The sequence below is a fragment of the Manis pentadactyla genome, chromosome 4, assembly GCF_030020395.1.
Source record: "Manis pentadactyla isolate mManPen7 chromosome 4, mManPen7.hap1, whole genome shotgun sequence".
In the NCBI taxonomy this organism is placed as follows: domain Eukaryota; kingdom Metazoa; phylum Chordata; class Mammalia; order Pholidota; family Manidae; genus Manis; species Manis pentadactyla.
This window is the reverse complement of record NC_080022.1, coordinates 100,946,943-100,954,402: the sequence shown is the minus strand read 5'-3', so window position 1 is coordinate 100,954,402 and position 7,460 is coordinate 100,946,943.

Below are 7,460 nucleotides of genomic sequence, written 5' to 3'. Positions count from 1 at the left end.
AAAGAATTAATGAAAGCAGGAGCTGGTTCTTCAACAAAATAGATAAACCCCTAGCCAGACTTATCAAGAATAAAAGAGAGTCTGCACACATAAACAGAATCAGAAATGAGAAAGGAAAAATCACTATGGACACCACAAAAATACAAAGAATTATTAGAGAATACTATGAAAAATTATATGTTAACAAACTGGATAACCTAGAAGAAATGGACAACTTTCTAGAAAAATACAACCTTCCAAGGCTAACCCAGAAAGAAACAGAAAATCTGAACACACCAATTCCTAGCAACAAAATTGAATTGGTAATCAAAAAACTACGTAAGAACAAAACCGCTGGACCATATGGCTTCACCACTGAATTTTATCAAACATTTAGTGAAGATCTAATACCCATCCTCCTTAAAGTTCTCCAAAAAGTAGAAGAGGAAGGAATACTTCCAAACTCACTCTATGAAGCCAGCATTACCCTAATATGAAAACCAGGCAAAGACATCACAAAAAAAGAAAATTACAGACCAATATCCCTAATGAACATAGATGCAAAAATACTCAACAAAATATTGGCAAACCAAATTCAAAAATACATCAGAAAGATCATCCATCATGATCAAGTAGGATTTATTCCAGGGATGCAAGAATAGTACAATATTAGAAAATCCATCAACATCATCCACCACATCAACAAAAAGAAGGACAAAGACTACATGATCATCTCCATAGATGCTGAAAAAGCATTTGACAAAATTCAACATCCATTCATGATAAAAACTCTCAACAAAATGGGTATAGAGGGCAAGTACCTCAACATAGTAAAGGCCATATATGACAAACCCACAGCCAACATCATACTTTACAGCAAGAAGCTGAAAGCTTTTCCTTTAAGATTGGTAACAAGACAAGTATGTCCACTCTCTCCACTTTTATTTAATGTAGTTCTGGAGGTCCTAGCCATGGCAATTAGACAACTCAAAGAAATAAAAGGCATCCAGATTGGTAAAGAAGAAGTTAAACTGCACTGTTTACTGATGACATGATATTGTACATAAAAACCCTAAAGAATCCACTCCAAAACTACTAGATCTAATATCTGAATTCAGCAATGTTGCAGGATACAAAATTAATACACAGAAATCTGTGGCATTCCTATACACTAATGATAAACTAGCAGAAAGAAATCAGGAAAACAATTCCATTCACAATTGCATCAAAAAGAATAAAATACCTAGGAATAAACCTAACGAAGGAAGTGAAAGACCTATACACTGGAAACTACAAGACACTCATGAGAGAAATTAAAGAAGATATCAATAAATGGAAACGTATCCTATGCTCATGGATAGGAGGAATTAATGTTGTCAAAATGGCCATTCTGCCTAAAGCAATCTACAGATTCAGTGCAATCCCTATCAAAATACCAACAGCATTCTTCAACGAACTAGAGAAAATCATTCTAAAATTCATATGGAACCACAAAAGACCCTGAATAGCCAAAGCAATCCTGAAAAGGAAGAATAAAGCTGGGGGGATTATGCTCCCAGACTTCAAGCTCTACTACAAAGCCACAGTAATCAAAACAATTTGGTACTGGCACAAGAACAGACTTATAGACCAATGGAACACAGTAGGGAGCCCAGATATAAACCCAAGCATATATGGTCAATTAATAAATGATAAAGGAGCCATGGACATACAATGGGGAAATGATAGCCTCTTCAACAACTGGTGTTGGCAAAACTGAACAGCTACATGTAAGAGAATGAGACTGGATTCTTGTCTAACCCCATACACAAGAGTAAACTCAAAATGGATCAAAGACCTGAATGTAAATCATGAAACCATAAAACTCTTAGAAAAAAACATAGGCAAAAATCTCCTGAATATAAACATGAGCCATTTTTTTCTGAATGCATCTCCTCAGGCAAGGGAAACAAAAGCAAAAATGAACACTTGGGACTACATCAAACTTAAAAGCTTCTCTACAGCAAAGGACACCATCAACAGAACAAAAAGGCATCCTACCGTATGAGAGAATATATTTATAAATGACATATCCGACAAGGGGTTAACATCCAAAATATATAAAGAACTCACACACCTCAATACCCAAAAAGCAAATAACCCTATTAAAAAATGGGTGGAGGATATGAACAGACAATTCTCCAAAGAATAAATTCAGATGGCCAACAGGCACATGAAAAGATGCTCCACATCACTAATTATCAGAGAAATGCAAATAAAAACCATAATGAGATATCACCTTACACCATTAAGGATGGCCAGCATCGAAAAGACTAAGAACAAATGTTGGTGAGTATGTGGAGAAACTGAAACCCTCCTACACTGCTGGTGGGAATGTAAGCTAATTCACCCATTGTGGAAGGAAATATGGAGGTTCCTCAAAAAACTAAAAATAGAAATACCATTTGACCCAGGAATTCCACTCCTAGGAATTTACCCAAAGAATATAAATTCTCAGATTCAAAAAGACATATGAATCCGTATGTTTATTGCAGCACTATTTACAATAGCTAAGATACGGAAGCAATGTAAGTGTCCATCAATAAATGAATGGACAAAGAAGAAGTGGTACATATACACAATGGAATACTACTCAGCCATAAGAAAGCAACAAATTCTACAATTTGCAACAACATGGATGGAGCTGGAGGACATTATGCTCAGTGAAATAAGCCAGGAGGAGAAAGACAAGTGCCAAATGATTTCCCTCATTGTGGAGTATAACAACAAAGCAAAACTGAAGTAACAAAACAGCAACAGACTCACAGACTCCAAGAAGGGACTAGCGATTACCAAAGGGGAGGGGTGGGGGAGGGTGGGTGGGGAGGGAGGGAGAAGGGGATTCAGAGGTATTATGATTGACACACATGGTGTGGGGGGGATCAGAGTGATGACAGTGTAGCACAGAGAAGGCAAATAGTGACTCTGTGGCATCTTACTATACTGTTGGGCAGTGACTGCAATGGGGTATGGGGGGGACATGATAACAGGGGTGAATGTAGTAACCACATTGTTTTTTCATGTGAAACCTTCATAAGAGTATATGTCAAGAATACTTACTAAAATAAAAAAACACACACAAAAAAGAGCATGCCCTAACTGCTGGTGGTGCTATCCTGGTAACAAGTACAGGTGGGATATGGACAAGAACCAAAGTCTTGAGGGTCATCAGATGGGCTTTATGCAAATTCCTCTTGCAGTGGAGTATAGATATGTTCCGGTTATTTTCTGTTTTCTTCTCAGAGTAAACTAAAGATTTTCCTTGCTAGAGAGCATGGCTCTGTGGCAAAAAAATTTGCTTGATTTTGTTTTCTAGCCTTGGGGACTTCCACTTGTCTCACTAATAATGACAAATACTCATTTTACTGGTACTTTTAAGGAACTCTGTGAAGTTTGCCTTTTACCCTTTTACCCAAAAACATTACCATCCACAGTCCTTAGAAAAAATTGAGCTAATGGAATTCTAAAAGATGAAATTAACAAAGCTCCCTTAAACGTCCATGGCCTAAATTATGACCATAGCTTTAATGGATATAAGGTCAACCTCTTTGGGACTCAAAGGCTATTTCCTTATGAATTAATAAGAGGCTGTTCCATGCATTTGAGAATGTCACCCCTAATCTTATATTCTACCCTATTACAAGGGGTTCATAGAACACCTCATCAACAGGTACGAGCTACATTTCCAAATCACTCGCTTATGATTTACACAGGAGATTTAGTGTTCTGGAAAAGACACCAGAGACAAATTACCCTTGAACTTCAATGAAAAGGACCTTATAAGTCACTGTTAGCCCAATATCAAAAGTCCAGAGTATTGATCTTTAGATTAATGTTTACTAGCTCAAATGAAATGCAACACTTTCTCCTGACTACTGGATGTCCTTTCCATTGGAAATGTTAAACTGAGATTCTCAGGAATCTTCCAGAATATGCTGATTTTAGAGGTGGGCAGCTTCTGCTCAAGCCTTTGGATCAAGATTAACATTCTGATTCAATTTATATCAATTCAAAAACCAATAGCATCAATCCTCTTTAAAAGGACAATTTAATTACTTTGTTTTCCTAAGGAAATCAGCATTTTACCTTTTGGCTCGGAGACCTACTAGAAGGACTAATAGTAATTTTGTTTCTGATAATTGCCTATGTTGCAGTTGGCCCGTGTATCACATCCAGAGTCTTAAAGGTCAGTCACAGCACAGCCATTGTCACATCAGATATGAGTTCAATGACTCACCCTATAACTAAAGGAGAAGGAGAAGAAAAGCTGAACTCTGGTTTAATTACAGTTTACACTCAATGCACACTCATCTGACCTTTGAAGAATCTCAGCAGTGGGAGAAATCTGGATTTCATCAATCAATGTCCTGCGGTCTAAAATTGTCCATCCTTGGCCCAAAGAGGGGGACTTCAAAATAAATAAAGTAGTCCCTAATGTCTGGGGCTGATCTGCCATTCAGAGCAAGACCCCAACATTACTGCAAGCTGCTGTGGTGCCCACAGCAGGACTCCATTCTCCTCTTGCACAAGTAATCCCACAGAATGTACCAACCTCATAGTTACTCTGAGACCATGATAAAATAAAACTAAACAAGACCACTTCATAATCTTACCTGATCACCAACAGAAACAAGGTCACTGTGCTACCCATAAAATACCCAGTGACAGAATTCCCCGCAACTTTCTGACAGCATCCAATCTAGAGTGAGCCCCTGCTTCCTGGGACCGCCCGCAAACCCCTCACTCAGAACCTAATCCTCTGATGGGCCTTTCAAGCTCCCTTCCTGAGACAGTCTGTGGTCCTCTGGCTAAAGGGATCAATACACTGGCTTGTTGCCACAGCTGTGCGCCTTGGAGGGCAGTGACAAGTGTCCACCGCACTTACTTAGGTTGGCCCATGTATTACAACAATTCTGCATCTGATGGTGTAGTTTACATTGTTGCTTTCTCTTACAACAGCCGTACTTCTCAGGCACCCATGTCTCTTTCTTTCCTGCTCTGGTCTCTTTTTCCAAAAGGCATTTCAAGAGACTTATAAAAAGACATACCAAAGTTTTAAATTTGAGCTAATTTTAAAAGTGAGCTAATTGGGGAAAATAAAAGGACAAGAAATAGAAATAGTGTTAAGCCAGGAGTCAGATTCATACAGAATGAACATCATCAGACCCTGTGTTTTTTGCAGATGACAAAATTTGGCTGTGACTTTTCTGGAACTCAAGGCAAAGAATGAAATACAATTTGTCATGCAACACCTGTGAGCCATTCTGTGAGGGGCCCCAAAGGTGTGGTCTAGGTTAAGATGGTGAACTTTGTTATGTGTATTTTACCACATTTTTTTAAAGTGTGGTCTAAAGACTCACTTTCTGATGTCTGTTTTAACACAGGGTTACAACTTAAACTGTCTGAAGGAATGAATGGAGTGCAGAAACAATATCAGAAATAGTACTTCTAGCAGCTGAGCATTTGATCAGTATCAAGTGGCAGAGAGTTCAGACTTACATCTTCTGATAAAATCCTAGAGTGGAGATACTATTTCTGATAAGGAGGCAGCATATGCTGTAAAGCAGCTATTCCACCGTTCCCACAATAGAATCACCTAGGGAGCTTTTCAAATTAGAGATGCCACCACGTTTGGGGGCTCTGACTTCATCGGTCTACGATGGGGTCTGGACATCAGTGTTTTTCTGAAGTTCTTCAGGTGATGCTAATGTGAAGACCACATCAAAAACTTACTTCTTTAAGTCAACAATGCTGCAGTAAAGACTGATATTTTTGTTTTTAATAAAAGTTAAGCAACCCAACCAGGGTCTGTGCCTGAATGAACAGCCAGGGATTGCCTGTGTCTTTCCAATATACAAATGATCCGTGATTTACAATGATTTAACGATTTTTCAACATTACAGTGGTGCAAAAGTGATACTCATTCAGTATGAAGTGTATTTCAGAATTTGAATTGTGATCTTTTCCCAGGCTAAGGATATGCGTTCTGATCCTCTCTCGTGCTGGGTGGCGGCTCCCGGCCAGCAGCACGACCACGAAGCGAACAACACTGCTCTTCCAGCCATTTCGTACCCATGCAACCACTATGCTTTTCCCTTTTAGTACAGTATTCAGTCAGTTGCATGAGATACTCAGCACTGTATTATAAAGCAGGCATTGTGTTAGATGGTGCTGCCCAGCTCCGCACTAAGGTAAGTCTCCTGAACACGTGTAAGGTGGGCTAAGCTAAGCCATGATGCTCGCAGGTTAGGTGTATTCAATGCATTTTTTACTTAGAATATTTTCAATTTACAGTGTGATTTTCAATTTACAGTGTGTTTATTTGGATGTAATCCCATCATCAGTTGAGGAAGTTCTGTAGTTTCCATCTTCTTGTTCTTAGTCTAATCCACATAAACAACAGCTTGCTTTCTTTGTTTTTACTGTAATTCAGTATGATCTTCCTGAGAGGCTCACTGCCACTTGATCCACATAACCACTTTGTGAGAGAAAACAAGTATTATAACCCTTTGCCAGGTGAAGCTTTATTCAGTGTGAAGGGATTGAACAACTAGCCACCTGGTGTGGGAGAGGCAGGGTAGAGACACCTCACTGATGGGGCCACTGTCACTATCTTGGGTTGGTGTTCTCAGCATTGCTGGGGCCCTTGACCATCTGGTCCACTAAATGAGCTGTAGCTGCACTTCAGTGTTCTTCTAGATCTTTCACACACTTTGCATAACAAAATATTAATGGAATTATGCAAGTCTGCTTGGAGAAATAGACCATAACAGACATGCCATATTGGAGGAAAAAAAGCACGCAGACTATTCCATCAGTTGTGAGGTGCACCATAAGTTTATGGACAGATAAGAAATTTTAAAACCCTGCCATGTAAACTACAATTTGTTGTGGATTGTAAGACACCCTGTTTCTGAAATCACTTGATTTGATGATGCTAGAATGTGAAAAAAAAAAAAAGTGCATCTTAGAATCAATAAAATAGTTACTTTCAGCCATCTCTTCTTTTTGGCTCCATAAAGAATGTGATCCCTATTTTCCCAGGGCCGAGGAGCCCAGAGTTAAAATAAGGCTGCTGGGACTCCAAAGACCTGTATTTTATGAGCCCTGTTCCCTCCCCTTGGTCATTATTTCTGGAGTCTCCACAGTACCTTTGAGCTCCCACCTGGCTCTGATGCAGCCCCTGCTGGGAGGTGGCTGGCAAGTCTGAGAGATGCCCTCACCAGGCAGCCTCTGAGAGGGCCTCAGCTGAGCTTGCCTGGAAGTCCCACACTGTGGACTTTTCAATGCTCATCTCAAAATCCACATCTGAGAAGTGGAATTCACCATCAGCAACTCTCCCTCTGGTCAATAATAGTAAGGAAGTACATTGCTATTTTGATTAAGGTAAGCATTTTGGATTTAAAAAAAAATCTCAGCAACCAAGATCCCTGCAAAGCATT